We start from the raw sequence: 16,010 nt of genomic DNA on the forward strand, positions 1-16,010 counted from the left end.
TTTCAGAATTTTCCACAGTTTATTATGATCCACACAGTCAAAGGCTTTGGCATAGTCAATAAAGCAGAAATCGATGTTTTATGTTATCTTTTGATGGAGCCTTATAACTAGATGTCTCCCAATTATGACATCGAGAATGGGGCAGATTTCAGACTTAGACGTAATATTGCCTGCCATAGTGTGTTGAGAAGTCCCTTCCTGCCCTTCAGGATGAAACCTGAAACTGTGGTGGCCTTGCTTCCTGTCAAGGCTGCTGTCTTAACCGTACCCAGCTCTTTCTTGCTGGACTCACTTCAACTCTCGTCATTCCCTCACGTTCAGCTCCTCCTCAGTGGTGATGCTTTATCCTTGGTGCTCTTGGTTGGGAACCTCTTTTTCCCTTAAACCTGGGTGGATTGATGATAGTAAAACATCACCACTAAGGTGAAAGTCTTTGCTTGTTTTCCATCAGAGAGCAGTATTAGAAGTCCGCATACTTCACATGATTCACAAATTAACATTAGGAGTAAAGAGAAGACTGCTTAATGTGCTTTTTCTGGTACTTGGAGGATTATCTCCAATCTGTGTCTATTAAGGGCAGTTTCTGCAATCAGTTAATCTGATAGCTTTTGAGAAAAACTTTCGAAGATATAATTATGGTTGTCATACTCAGACAGCTATATTTAATAGTTAATGTAATCTTATTTTAAAAATGTGTATTGTATGGGTCAAAACAACCAGTATACAGTATTTAGTTTTTAGTCATTCTGAGGTTAAATTATTTTTTGCATCTGTCAGGCATATTTTAATAGTTCTTTATGTACATTTAATTAATTGCATGTTAAAATTAACATCACAAGTAACTTAGTAACAAGTTAAAAAGAAATCTTTTGTCTTGTTAATAAACTTCACACAAAAATGTAGTAATTAAATATTTGACACATTTTCATACTTTTAATGATTTCAGTATGGGGTTAATTTGATACATGTGAACACTGTTAACTATACAGTTCATACATGAGTTTTGAAATTATTTGTGTAATAGAATCATTGAGATGCTTTTATATTGCATTTAAAAGCTTAGTAAAGTTTTTAAAATAGTAAAATAGTGTTTTTTACTACTAGTAAATATTAAAGTCTGCTTGTGAACAGATCAGAACTGAACAGAAATTCTGTTCAGTAGCTGGGTTGGCCAATCAAATGTAAAGGTTTGAGTTTTCTCTTCAAGCCAAAAAAAAAAAAAGTAATTGATTTGAGCCATTTTATCATATTGCCAAGGCAATATAAGTAGGTTTCATTTAAACCTTTTATATAATCAAATACATGGAAGCAATTAAGATTGGAAACCTAGGGCCTACCAGGAGCTTCTTGGAGGGGGAGGAATGGGGACTCTTAAATGGTTGTTAATGGCAATTTATAGAATTTCCAACAAGCACACCGACTTGCAGTGCTTAATATAGGTTATCTGATTTTAGAGATGGCTGTTACATTAAACCTCTCTCCAAAGACTGAGAGGTGCTATTTTTATTAATATCTAGGCAAGGGACTAAGTGAGTTCAGATGCCTGGCTTGAGTAATGAAAACACCAACAAGCATTTACATACTTGGTTTAATTTCTTGCCATTAACACACACATACACACACACACACAGATTAGGGGTATATTTATGCACAATCTGGCCTTTTAACAAAGAAAAATAAGCCTATGTTTAGGCTGCCACTGCTATGAACAAAACAGCTGAGATTTTAATGAACACCATACTGAGGGCATGTAGGACATAAGGCGAATTAAGCAGGTTACAAACTGCACATCTTCTGTTTGGATGGAGGAGATCTCCCCAACCCTGACAGTTAGTTGTACTGACAAGGCAAGCAGATAGACAGAAACAGAAGGAGATCATTTGTATCAATTTGAGAAATAGGACCAGTAGTGAAACAAAATAGCCACTCAAAATAGTCTCACTTTATGTTAAAATTATTCTTTCTCTATTTTCCCCCCAAATAAATACGTATGGTTAAACAAAACCTTATTTTATTTTGTTTGCAAATAAAAACCAACATAGTTTTTATTTTTAAGAGAAGATTTTCTGGACACTCAAACAAGTTTTAATCTTGGTAACCTGACAGCTTTGTTTAAACACTGAATATGAGTTTTCTTTCATGAAAACCTTTTCAGAGGATAGCAGTTCAGCTGTGAAAACCTGAATACATTAATGATGACAAAGAAGCTCCAGAATGAGCCAACATTTGTTTTGTTCTTTTACAATATTTCTTGATAAATTGCAAACACAAAAGTGTTGCGGGGTTATTTTAAAATTTTCCTGTTTCTTTGCTAATAAATGTCTTTGTGTTTACTTTTTAGATATATTACCTTGATATTAATCACTTTATTTTTTAAACAAAGTGACTTTAAGAAGTCCTTTTTTTTAAAAAATGTGACTTAAAAGTATGTATTATAGGGAACCCTTTAACATTGCCTTTCATGTATGTGGTTAAATATCAAAATGCATTATTCATGTTTAGACTTTGGATAATTTTCTTGAAAAGTAAACCTCTTCCAAATACCAGACAATTGTGTTCTGAAGATGTTTATTTAAGATCATTTACTTGATATCTAAAGTGATTAAAGAAGATGAGTCATTTGCAAAGAAAGCAACCTTGTAATATTTTAGTGTAATGCTGTCTTCACGGGCCGCAGTTTGCTTATTTAATACTCACTCGTATGAAGAGTGATACTGCTAATCTTTCTGAAATAAACGTTTCTTATTGAGAAATTTTTTATTTTTTAATTTGCATATGTGTGTCCTAATTCGTTTCAAAAAGTTTTGAGGCATGATTTGAGACATAGTTGGAGAAGATTAGCTTTTCTTTTCTGATTTTTAAAGTTCAAATGTTTTTCTATTCTGTTTACAAATGATTTTTAAAGTTCAAATGTTTTTCTATTCTGTTTACAAAATACTTTTCTTAAAAGCATATTGTAAAACTTTTGCAATTTTAGAATTAGTTTCTAAGAAGTTCCTTGAACTACTTTTTGATGTATTTTGCACTGGTAGATTGAACGTGTTTCCGAATGGTATATAGCTGAGCTCAGTAACTAAAATGAGCTGTGTTGGTCACTTATGTGCTTGGTATGTACTCAGCCATTTGGTTCATCTTACTTGTCAGTAGGCTATCAGTTTGCTATATAACAAACCATCCCTAAACTCAGTTCTGTAAAACAGAAGTGTTTATGATTGCTAATGAGAAAGTGCCTGAGCTTGGTAATTCTCTTGCTATGGGCTCACCTTGCCTATGTGTTTGGGGAATGACTGGTCCAGACTGGCCTCACTTGGGTGTCTGGAGATTGGATGACAGGTGACATGATAGAGTGACTGAGCCACGTGCTTCCTCCTTCAGTGGTCCAGCCATCACTCTATTACTGGTGGTGTCAGCATTCGTGAGGACAGACAGACACTGCAGGGTTTGTGAGAACCAGGCTCATTACGGGCTCTGAGAAACCTCTACAGCCTTTTGTCGGCCACAGCAAGTACCAGTGCCAGCCACAATAGAGCAACAGCAAAATTGCATTTCTGTAGACTAGCAGTGAACAATCTGACAATCATTTAAAGCCAAAAGAATCTATTCACAGTAGTAGCACTAAGAATAATTACACACTTAGGAATATGTGTGACCAAGCACTGCTGTAAGAAGTATAAATACATGGAGAGAAACCTGACATGCATGGACCAAGAAACACATCACTGGCATGATGCCACTGCCGCTTGATGGAAGGATCTGGAAAACCGCATCATAAGAGGCGTGTGATAATCAGGATCATTTATACCAGCAGTCTGCTATAGATGCTGAAGCAAAGATGTAAGCAAGCAGTTTTACAAGTATTTTATGTTAACAAGAACCAATCAAAAAAGGATAATGTGACAGGAAAGAATTAACTGCAAATCTAGAACTATTGACTGAAAAATAATAGAAGAAATAAGAGACCTCAGATAAGAGAACTCAAAGATAATTCATTGGGAAATAAGGAAACATTATAGTTTCCTTGTATTTCTGTGATTATCAGAGTAAAAATATATGTGAAATGAGTTAATAAGATCTTTAAATAAAATTTTTAAACAAGTGTTTAAATTTTGTCAATTTCCAGAAAGATTCTATGAACCTGGAAAATATCTTTCTAAAATTTATTCAGAATTATATGCTGATTAAAAAGACAGCAAGAAAATTTAGTGAAAATTTTTATGGTAACAAATTTGAAAACTAAAACAAAGTGGGAAAAGTTGTATTAGAAAAGAATGATTAAAAGTGACTAAAGACAGTTAAGTACATTTTACATAAAATACTAAGTACTTTGTAAAGCTAGAGTACATTCATTGCTTACTGAGTTATATTTCTCACATAAAAACCTATGGCTACAAAAAATATTATATCATGTACAAAGAGTTTATTTGAAAATGGGAAAAATTATTTGTCAGAGTGATTTTTATACAATACACACAACTGTATTTTGTGGATCACAAATGTTATAAGAAAAAAATTCTTGGTGAAGCCATAACTATTAATATAATGGAAAAAATACTTTATCATATCCCACAGAGAAAACACTAGTCCCAATTTGGAGACAGATGATTACTAAAAAAAACAACAACAACAATTTTGTTCTCATTAAAAGTTCTTTGAGAGAACTGAAACGTAGGGAATGTTCTCACATTCATATCACACGGCTCATATAACCTTTATAACAGTATCAGACAAGGGCTTTATGAGAATACAAGCTATTCTTGTGCATGAATATCATACAAATAAAATACTGGTAAACTAAATGGAGCAATACGTAAAAGGATGACATCTTATCAAATCTTGTCTATCCTGGGAGTGTAAGGTTTGTTCCTTACAAAAATTTTTAAAGTCATTCAGCTTATTAACAAAATAAAGAAGAAGGTCATTTCAGTAGATGTAGAGAAACTATTGCCCGCATTTCCTGGTGGCTCAGATGGTAATGAAATCTTCCTGCAATGCGGGAGACCTGGGTTCAATCCCTTGGTTGGGAGATTCACTGGAGAAGGGAATGGCAACCCACTCCAGTATTCTTACCTGGAGGGTTCCATGACTAGAAGAGTTGGGTGGGCTACAGTCCATATTATAAAAAGAATATTGCTTAGCAAATGTTGAATAGAAAATAATTTCCATACTATGAAGAAGAACATGTATAAAAGAACTACAGCAAAACCATCCTCAATGATGAAATAGTTAAAATGTTCTCTTTAAAAATGGGAACAAGATAAGAATCTATAAATAAACCATTGGAATTAACAATTTATTTTACAAATATTCCCTGATATAAAATTAACATGCAATATCACTTGCACTCAGAAATACACAAGTAATAAAGTGTTTTATAGTATAAAAATATGAATATCCTTGAATAAATTCAATAAAAATATGATAACTTTTATGGAGAATATTATGAAACTTTATGGAAAGACATGTAAGACCTGGATAAATACAGAGACTTCACCACGATTGTGGAAGGGATAGCTCATTGTCACAGAGCTAGTAAGTTGTTTTCAAGTTGATACATAGATTCAGTGTACTTTTAAGTCAAAATATCATCAGTGTTTTTTCAGTAACTTTGTAGTCTGATTCTGATATTTACATACAGGAAGGAAATGTCCAGTAGCCAAGACACTTGTGAAGAACAAAGGTGTACTCTGTAACAGGCACAGGTGGGAATGGCTTGACAAATAGACCAGCACAAAGAACAGAAAGTCAGGCACCACATGTATTAAAATCTAATACATGGCAAAACTGGCATTGCAGATCAGTGGTAAAGAATGGGCTTATCATTAAATGGTGCTGAAGACAACTGATTTTCCATATGGGGGAAAACAAGAATGAATCTCTTTTTCACAACTTATGGGAAATACTGGTTTCTCCCAAATTATGATTATACTTTAGAGCAGCAAAATATTTAAGACAAAAGACAATTATGTAGAATTAGATTGAGTTCATCAAGAAATTCTTTCCGAAGATATCATAAAGAAAGTGAAAACACAAGCTACAATCTGGGGAAAGATAACAATATTAAAAAAACTAACAAAAACTTGATATCCAAGATATAGAAAGAATTTCTGTTTATTAGTAAGTAAATGACATGAACAGGCATACATTCAGTAGAAAAGGAAATATATAATAGCCATAAATATAAGGAAAACCTAAACAACATCTCAGATTGTGTATTAGATTTTTTCCCTGCCACTCTAACCCTTAACTATCACTGGTCTATTCTCCAGGATGATAGTTTTGTCACTTAAAGAATGTTATATAAGTGAAATCATGTAGAGTATAACACTTTTTCACTGGCTTTTTTATTCACAAACTTCAGATCTAAGTTGTTGCATATGCTGGATAAACAGTAGCTCTTCCTTTTTATTGCTGGATGGAATTCCTTCGTGTGAATGTGCTGTCGTTTATTCTCTTATGAAGGACATTTGGGTGGTTTACAGGTTTTACAGTTACTGACAAAGCTACAGGGAGCGTTTGTGTTCAGGGTTTTGTGTGGATCTACGTTTTGTTGACCTGTGTTCCGAGTAGTTCTACTGTTTGACTTTTCCATCAGCAACATGTGAAAACTCCTGTTGCTCAGCATCCTCAACAGTATTTTTATATTGTCAGGAATTTTTAACCATTCTAATAAGGATGTAATAGTATTATATTGTGGTTTAATTTTTTGAAAAGACCCTGATGCCGGGAAAGATTGAAGGTGGGAGGAGACGGGGATGCCAGAGGATGAGATGGTTGGATGGCATCACCGACTCGAGGGTCATGAGTTTGAGTAAGCTCTGGGAGTTAGTGAAGGACAGGGAGGCCTGGCGTGCTGCGGTCCTTGGGGTCTCAGAGAGTCGGACACAACTGAGCAACTGAACTGAACTGAATGGCTAATGATGTTGAAAATTTTTTCTTGTGTGCATTTACCATCTATATCCTCTTTAGTAAAGTGTTTGTTCAACTTGTGTGCCAAATTGGATTTTTTTTTTTTTTTTTTTTACTGTTGAGTTTAGAGAATTCTTTTTATATTCTAGATACAAGTGCTTTGTCAGATGTGTGACCTGCTCATATTTTTTCCTCATCTCTGGCCTGTCTTTTCATCCCTTTTAACAGACTTTCACAGAGGAATTTATTTTATTCTGCTGTATTTTTCCATTGATGAAATATGCGCTTTTGGTGTTACATATAAAACTCATGTTAGATAGTGGAAGTGAAAGTCTCTCAGTTGTGTCTGATTCTTTGCAACCCCTTGGACTATACAGTCCATGGAATTCTCCAGGCTCAATACCGGAGCGGGTATCCTGTCTCCAGTGGATATTCCTAGGAATTGAACGGGGTCTCCTGCTTTACAGGTGGATTCTTTACCAACTGAGCTATCAGGGAAGCCCCATGTTAGATAACTCTTCTCCTAACCCTAGGTCATGATGATTTTGTTGATTTTCTTCTGAAAGTTTTATATTTTGCATTTAGATTCATGAGCCATTTGTTTTTATTTTTGTATAAAACATGAGATTTATTAGATCAGTTCAGTTTGGTCGCTCAGTTGTGTCCAACTCTTTGCGACCCCATGAACCGCAGCATGCCAGGCCTCCCTGTCCATCACCAACTCCCGGAGTCCACCCAAACTCACGTCCATTGAGTCGGTGATGCCATCCAACCATCTCATACTTTGTCCCCCCCTTTTCTCAACCTGCCCTCAATCTTTCCCAGCATCAGGGTCTTTTCTAGTGAGTCAGCTCTTCGCATCAGGTGACCAAAGTATTGGAGTTTCAGCTTCAACATCAGTCCTTCCAATGAACACCCAGGACTGGTCTCCTTTAGGATGGACTGGTTGGATCTCCTTGCAGTCCAAGGGACTCTCAAGAGTCTTTCTTCTCCAACACCACAGTTCAAAAGCATCAATTCTTCTGTGCTTAGCTTTCTTTATAGTCCCAACTCTCACATCCATATATGACCACTGGAAAAACCGTAGCCTTGACTAGACGGACCTTTGTTGACAAAGTAATGTCTCTGCTTTTTAATACGCTGTCTAGATTGGTCATAACTTTCCTTCCAAGAAGTAAGTATCTTTTAATTTCATGGCTGCAATCATCTCAACATAATAAAGTCCATATATGATAGACCTACAGTTAAGTTCATACTCAATGATGAAAAGCTTAAGGCATGTCCTCTAAGATCAGGAATAAGATAAGGATGTCCACTCTCACCACTTTTATTTGACATATTTTTGGAAGTCCTAGCCACAGGAATCAGAGAAAATAAAAGAAATACCAGAAAACTACGGAGTTTATTGATGAATTCGACAAGGTTGTAGAATACAAAATTAATACACAAAAATCTCTTGCATTTCTATACACTAATGATGAAAAATTGGAAAGAAATTAAGGAAACAATCCCATTTACCATCATTTTAGAAAGAATATCTACCTAAGGAGGCAAAAGTCCCCTACTCTGTAAGACACTGATGAAGGAAACCAGCGATGACAGACAGATGGAGAGAGATACTCTGCTCTTGGATTGGAATGATCAGTATTGTCAAAATGACTACATTACCCAAGGCAATCTAAGGTTCAGTGCAGTTCCTATCAGATTACCCATGGCATTTCTCACAGAACTATAACAAAATTTTTAAAAGTTTGTATTGTAACACAAAAGACCCAAATAGCTGAATAAGGATATATTTGGGGGATGAGCAGAAAACCCTGTTTATTGATGAATTGACAGGGCAGTTAGCGTGAGAGAGGAATTCAGAAAATTTCCTAGATTTCTATCTTGGGTAACTAGTTAGATAATTCTATGTACTGAAATGTTGGAAACTGAGGGAAAATAAAGTTTGAGAGAATGGGAGTGGGGAGAACAAATCAAAAATTTTTGTTGTCCTGTGTCATAACATTTGAGGTATGTGGTCGATAATCTTGTGCAGATGTTCACTGCACAGATATGTGAGTCAAAAATTCTGAGAATGCAGTCTACAGGTACAAATTTGGAGCATAGCAGCACCAGGATGATGTTGGATTTGAGAGCATGTAAATAGTGGGAGATGGAAATTCAGGACACTGACCTCTACAGTTGGTAGACAAGTGTTTGATGTCCTTAATGTTTGGGGATTCTGGAAAATTCATAAAAGTTATAGACGTAATAGGGTAATAGCCAAAGAACATAAATAGGCAATTCTCAAAGAGTATTTCGTGTTTTAGATGTTTAATAATTATTTGCAGAATGACCTCATTTTACAACCTAGAATGACATTAAGCCAAGATAATTTTTTAAACAAATTATCAAAGATTTGAAATATAATAAAAGTGGACATTGGCTGAGGTCTAGAGAGATGGACATTTTCAAAATGGCAGTCAGTTTGGCAATATTTATCAGAAGTCTAAATTTGTCCTTGTCAATTAACCTTCCTGTTTATTTTCTGTTTTTGAAATCCTGTGATATTTTTCCTGTTCTTTGTCAACAGTGCATCAAAATAGATTAAAATATGAATCGTTGGTTCAATGTCAGAGTCCTACTCATCTGAGAGTCTAAGTATGCCTTCTACAGATTGAAATAGTTCTTTGAGTTCTGTTTACTCTGTGCTGGTCTTCATTTCTTTCACGTACCTTTCAGCTTCTTTCCCCACAACGGATAATCAATTGTCCATAGGACAGAGGAACTTACTTATAATAAATTCTGAAATGTTCACTTTTACAGACACTGTGCCCTTAAAAAAATTCTGTATTGAAATCTGAACCCCCAGTGTGGTGGTATTAGTATGTGTAGCCTTTGGGACATGAGTAGGTTCTGAGGGTAGAGCCCTTTTGAAGGGATTAGTACCCTTGTAAAAGGGACCCTGGGAGCTTCTCCCTCTCTCTATCCTGTGTGAAGACAGTGTTCACTGTCGAAGCCATCTGGTCTATGGTATTTTTGTTTCAGCAGCCCAAGCTGACGAAGACATTCACTTTTTAAATGAGTTAAACAGGAAGTAGTATATCGTTTCCCTGTTCAGCCCGAAGGAGAACAAAGATGTGATGAAACTTCTCCTACAGCAAACATACCTAAACTCAGACTGTGACAGGGCTTTTTAGCTCAGTAAGTGTTGTAACTCAGAAGTTTGCTTTGATGAATAGTTAGTGCTCCAGGAAACCATTTGCTAATGTAATTCAGTCTGTACTGTATTCCTAAAAAGTAAAGGAGAGCAGCGGTTTTTATCCAGTGGTTATTGACTCTGCCTATGTGTACTTTACTATAACTAAAGTCTCTCTTCTTATCTCTTAATTTCCTGTCTCTTCACCAGTATTAGGTACATCCTTTAACAGGGTAACATCCTATTTGGAAATTATGCCTGGTGCAAAAGTGAAGCTCATGAGATCTTCCCCCTGTGAGATACATGCCTATGTTTGACCCAACAAGTATTATAAATAGGAGAGAGCAGCCTCTTTTTAAGAGCGTGAGATAAGCTTTGATTAAGAGTAGGTTTAGCCAGTGCATGTTTTATATTTTTACAAAAGTTGTACTTTTGTCTACTTTGTAAATAAAAAAAATAACAACTTCTAGTCAATAGAAAAAGCTACAAACCTGTCAATCAGTAGACATTTCCACCTTAAAGTAAACTAAATTCTCATTGAATTGGATTCAGTGACTCATGGCTAGAACAGATGTTATCTTAATGGAGGAGAGAAGAAGAAAATTATGTGATGAGCCACAGAGGCACTTCCAAATTGTATTCATTGTCAGTACAAGGGAAGTTCAAAACTCTACTTGCTTCCATTTGCTACGACTGTACCAGAATTCAGTGTTTTATACCTTTATACATAAAAGTATACATGCCGACTTTTAAAACTACAGTTAAATATATAAAGAGTGAATATTGGAATATTCAGGCAATTTTTAATGTTATAAATTCACATTTTTGTTTCTGTGTTTAATATGCTGTTATTTAATCCTCTATAAAAATCAAACATTTTTATAACCTTTAAATTTCTCAATATCAATAATTGTTCTTTTACTTAATCTCTGGTAATTCAAATATACTTTCAAAGTATTGACACTTGAGAATGTTAACCAATGTTGTTAGTTTTTATTTGGTGTGTTTTAAGTGGAACAGCTGTTGGGGATTGAGGTCAAAATTGTAGCTTCTTATAGGATTAATATTTGATGACTTTTTCTTTCAATTCTACTTCGATGATTGACTACCATGGCTACAGTGACTGAGCTGGGCAGAATAAGGTGCTCAGGTAACTTTAGCCACACACCTTGTGATGACATTAATATTTAGAATTGAGCAGAGCTGTCAGATCTTCAGTATTCTCATTCTTAAGTGTTCTGGTTTGGTTGGTAATGTAAAAAACTTTTCTACTTCAGGGGTCCTCATTCACTGTAAGGTTTACTATTCACTGAGGCTTCGTTGGGTATTGCTTTGTTGAGTGCCTGCTCCATGCTTGGCTATACTGTAGAAGCTGGAGACACTGTGGAGAATAAAACTTCCGGTCTCAAGAAATTGGTGATTTTAGTGAAACACAATAAGTAATGTCAATGTGTTAAACATAGATCATGTTTGGTGGTGGTAAGGGCTGAGGAAAAAAAATGAAGATGGGGAGAGGGTGGGCAGTGAGTGAAGGATCTGTTCTGGTTTCAGAGAGGGCAACAGGAAAGGCTGCCTTCGCTTGTGTTAAGACCCCAAGAAAGTATCCAGAGAAAAAATCTCCTTCATAAAACCCCAGTGTAGTGACATAACATACTGGATTAGTGTTAAGTTCAGTCGCTCAGTTGTGTCTGACTCTTTGCGACCCCATGAACTGCAGCACGCCAGGCCACCCTGTCCATCACCAACTCCCAGAGTTTACCCAAATTCATGCCCATTGAATTGGTGATGCCATCCAACCATCTCATTCTTTGTTGCCCCCTTCTCCTCCTGCCCTCAATCTTTCCCAGCATCAGGGTCTTTTCAAATGAGTCACCTCTTTGCATCAGGTGGCCAAAGTAATGGAGTTTCGGCTTCAGCATCAGTCCTTCCAATGAATATTCAGAGTTGATCTCCTTTAGGATGGACTGGTTGGATCTCCTTGCAGTCCAAGGGACTCTCAAGAGTTTTTTCCAACACCACAGTTCAAAAGCATCAATTCTTCGGCACTCAGCTTTCTTTATACTCCGACTCTCACATCCATACATAACGACTGGAAAAACCATAACCTTTACTAAACAGACCTTTGTTGGCAAAGTAATATCTCTACTTTTTAATATTATATTTAGATTGGTCATAACTTTCCTTCCAAGGAGTAAGCATCTTTTAATTTCATGGCTATAGTCACGATCTGCAGTGATTTTGGAGCCCAGAAAAATAAAGTCTGACACTGTTTCCACTGTTTCCCCATCTATTTCCGATGAAGTGATGGGACCAGATGCCATGATCTTCGTTTTCTGAATGTTGAGCTTTAAGCCAACTTTTTCACTCTCCACTTTCACTTTCATCAAGAGGCTTTTTAGTTGTTCTTCACTTTCTGCCATAAGGGTGGTGTAATCTACATATCTGAGGTTATTGATATTTCTCCCAGCAATCTTGATTCCAGCTTGTGCTTCTTCCAGCCCAGCGTTTCTCATGATGTACTTCTGCATATAAGTTAAATAAGCAGGGTGACAATATACAGCCTTGATGTACTCCTTTTCCTATTGGGAACCAGTCTGTTGTTCCATGTCCAGTTCTAACTGTTGCTTCCTGACCTGCATACAGATTTCTCAAGAGGCAGGTCAGGTGGTCTGGTATTCCCATCTCTTGAATTTTCCACAGTTTATTGTGATGCACACACTCAAAGGCTTTGGCATAGTCGATAAAGCAGAAATAGATGTTTTTCTGGAACTCTCTTGCTTTTTCCATGATCCAGCGGATGTTGGCAATTTGATCTCTGGTTCCTCTGCCTTTTCTAAAACCAGCTTGAACATCTTGAACTTCATGGATCATGTACTGTTGAAGCCTGGCTTGGAGAATTTTGAGCATTACTTTACTAGTGTGTGAGATGAGTGCAATTGTGCGGTAGTTTGAGCATTCTGTGGCATTGCCTTTCTTAGGGACTGGAATGAAAACTGACCTTTTCCAGTCCCGTGGCCACTGTTGAGTTTTCCAAATTTGCTGGCATATTGAGTGCAGCACTTTCACAGCATCATCTTCCAGGATTTGACATAGCTCCACTGGAATTCGATCACCTCCACTAGCTTTGTTCGTAGTGATGCTTTCTAAGGCCCACTTGACTTCTCGTTCAAGCATGTCTGGCTCTAGGTCAGTGATCACACCATCGTGATTATCTGAGTCGTGAAGATCTTTTTTGTACAGTTCTTCTGTGTATTCTTGCCACCTCTTCTTAATATCTTTTGCTTCTGTTAGGTCCATACCATTTCTGTCGTTTATTTAGCCCATCTTTGCATGAAATGTTCGCTTGATATCTCTGATTTTCTTGAAGAGATCTCTAGTCTTTCCCATTCTATTGTTTTCCTCTATTTCTTTGCACTGATCATTGAGGAAGGCTTTCTTATCTCTCCTTGCTATTCTTTGGAACTCTGCATTCAGATGGGTATATCTTTACTTTTCTCCTTTCTTTGCTTTTTGCTTTTCTTCTTTTCACAGCTATTTGTAAGGCCTCCTCAGACAGCAGTTTTGTGGTTTTGCATTTCTTTTTCTTCGGGAAGTTCTCGATCCCTGTCCTCCTGTACAGTGTCCTGAACCTCCGTCCATAGTTCATCAGGCACTGTATCTGTCAGATGTAGTCCATTAATTCTACTTCTCACTTCTGTGTATTATCGTAAGGGATTTGATTTAGGTCATACCTGAATGGTCTACTGTTAAGTTGTAATATTCTTGTAATTACATACTGATAAGTATATTGAAAAATTTATAATATTCTGCAATTGGCATCACCATTTAGTGTGTTCTCTTAGTATAGTTTATTATGTATTTATAGTACTTTAAAGGATAAATATTTGCTTTATGTGGCAACTTTACGTACATTCTGACCTCCTGCTGCAGAAAATATAACGTTTCCTTGACTTTGTCTCAGTGGTAGAAAGGAAATCAATTAAGTTCTATTAACACATGTAGCTTCTAATGCCCTGAAAGTACATTTCAAATTCCATGGTATTGTGACTACATGTTCTGTATATTAACTTATTCTGATTTAAAAAATACTGTCTGTATGGTGCTATTATTTGTCTTCTTTTCTTAGATCTTTGGCAAATGTTAAGAAATGGGAAAAGCTAAGTAGTTTCTTTTAGGTTTTTTTAGACTTACAATTCTTCCTCTAAAACCTGTCTTTTTAGCTTCTAGGTTAGCCAGCCTTAAATTATTTGAGCATAATAATATCAATACTGATAACATTTCATTGCATTCTAAGATTTTAACAAATTATTTGCTATAAAACATGTTCTAATACTCTTCAAGAGTGGAATTCTTTGTAATTTTTATTCTCCAGGTATAGATAGGGCAAGAGTACACAGGATGCCTGCTGGGCAGCGTTCATCTCTGTGCCGAGTATGCCTGCCTTCTAATGGTTCATCTTCTGGGCTGCAGTTCTGTCTTGGGTCGCCTGTGGAAGAGCGCGTGTGGGCTTCATGCTTTCTTGCTCTCCCTCGAGTCCTGCTGCCCGTTGGGCTCAGTACCGTGGCCCCCCAGTGATAGATGGTCCAGGAGTGTGGAACGTTTACACAAAGGTGTGGAGAAGCATGTACTGTTTTCCTTACACAAGCCAACGTGACAGATGGATCTTATTTTCGCATTAGTTTTCTCATTATGGGGTAGAAGCCGTTATTTCAAGACCCTTGTGATATCATTGCGTATGTCTTAGTCATGTGATTCGCACTCATGGTTTTAAGGCACCCCCTGCAGCACCAGTTTGCAGTTACTGGGAGAAGCTGCAGTGCCCCGCAGGTACCTTTCCCAGCAGCCTTCTCGGCGCGTGCCATGCCGTACTTCCGCCGTTAAATTCCACACTTGGTTGCATAGAGTTTCTATTTTTTTTAATTAGTAATGTTATGAAATCACCAATGGATGCTTAATATTTCTAAGGGTTTAGATGAATGTAGAAATAATTACTCATCACTTAATTTACCTATTTTAGGAAGACTTCCTGCTTGCAGTAACACTTTACACGCATGGAAGAAAATAGCTTGGCAAGTCAAGAAGTACAGACTGAAAAAAAAGATCATTGAATCTTGAGTGAACAGGAAAAACACAATGATAGTAAAAGAATATGACAATAGTGTAAATGAATAAAAACAACTTTAGTATGAGCTGGAAGAGGGTCCTGAGAGTTCAGGTGACAGACGAGAAAGTTCCGGCTCAGGGCAAGAGTGTGCGAAGTAAGGGCTGATGAAGGACACGGGTGCTACAGCTCCAGCTCACAGTGAGCAGGAGGCCACGGTGGGCCAGAGCGAGACGAGGGGCTAAACCCCTTCTATCAAACAGTAATTCTTCTAGTGCACTTCCTTCCCTGTACAAGAAGGTACGTCCTAATAAAAATTAAAGAGCAAGTTGCATTTGGAAGAACAGGTCATCGTAACTCATTGACATTAGGCCACATAACTGAGTAATGTCTTCCTTCAGTGAAATACATCAAATGAGATCAACAATTATGACTCATAAACATGCCTCGCAGGCATAAAACAGCAGGGAATTAGCATGTGAGGCTGATAAATATGCATGTAAATAAGCTCCCAAAGGAATAACATGGGTTTGATTGATAGGTTTAGAATTGGAACATATGTAAACCCCTTTATTCCTCATTCTGGTGTAGCTAAGTAAAGATGCGTTTTACTTGTTAAAAAGTTTCAATAACTTTGTAAATCTTAATGCCACATCTGTTTTTTTTTGTTGTTGTTGTTGTTGGGTTTTTTGGTATGTCACTTGTAAGATTAATTGAATTGTCTACAGGCTGGTTGGCCCTCACATGCAGTAAATGGAGGAGCATGTGAGAGAAAGGCTGTACATCTGGGGCTAGAGAGGGGAGGGGTCTTTGGGAAATCGC

At 36.7% G+C, this 16,010-nt stretch overlaps 1 protein-coding gene across 10 annotated transcripts in view; it reads left to right on the forward strand.

The window, feature by feature from the left end:
- The window catches only part of TBC1D5 (TBC1 domain family member 5), a 595,415-nt gene that overhangs the window by 253,518 nt on the left and 325,887 nt on the right, over positions 1–16,010 (forward strand). The window lies entirely within an intron of this gene.

Source organism: Bos grunniens, chromosome 1, assembly GCF_055505025.1.
Source record: "Bos grunniens cultivar Pamir isolate PY7600 chromosome 1, Bosgru_T2T1.0, whole genome shotgun sequence".
Lineage (NCBI taxonomy): Eukaryota > Metazoa > Chordata > Mammalia > Artiodactyla > Bovidae > Bos > Bos grunniens.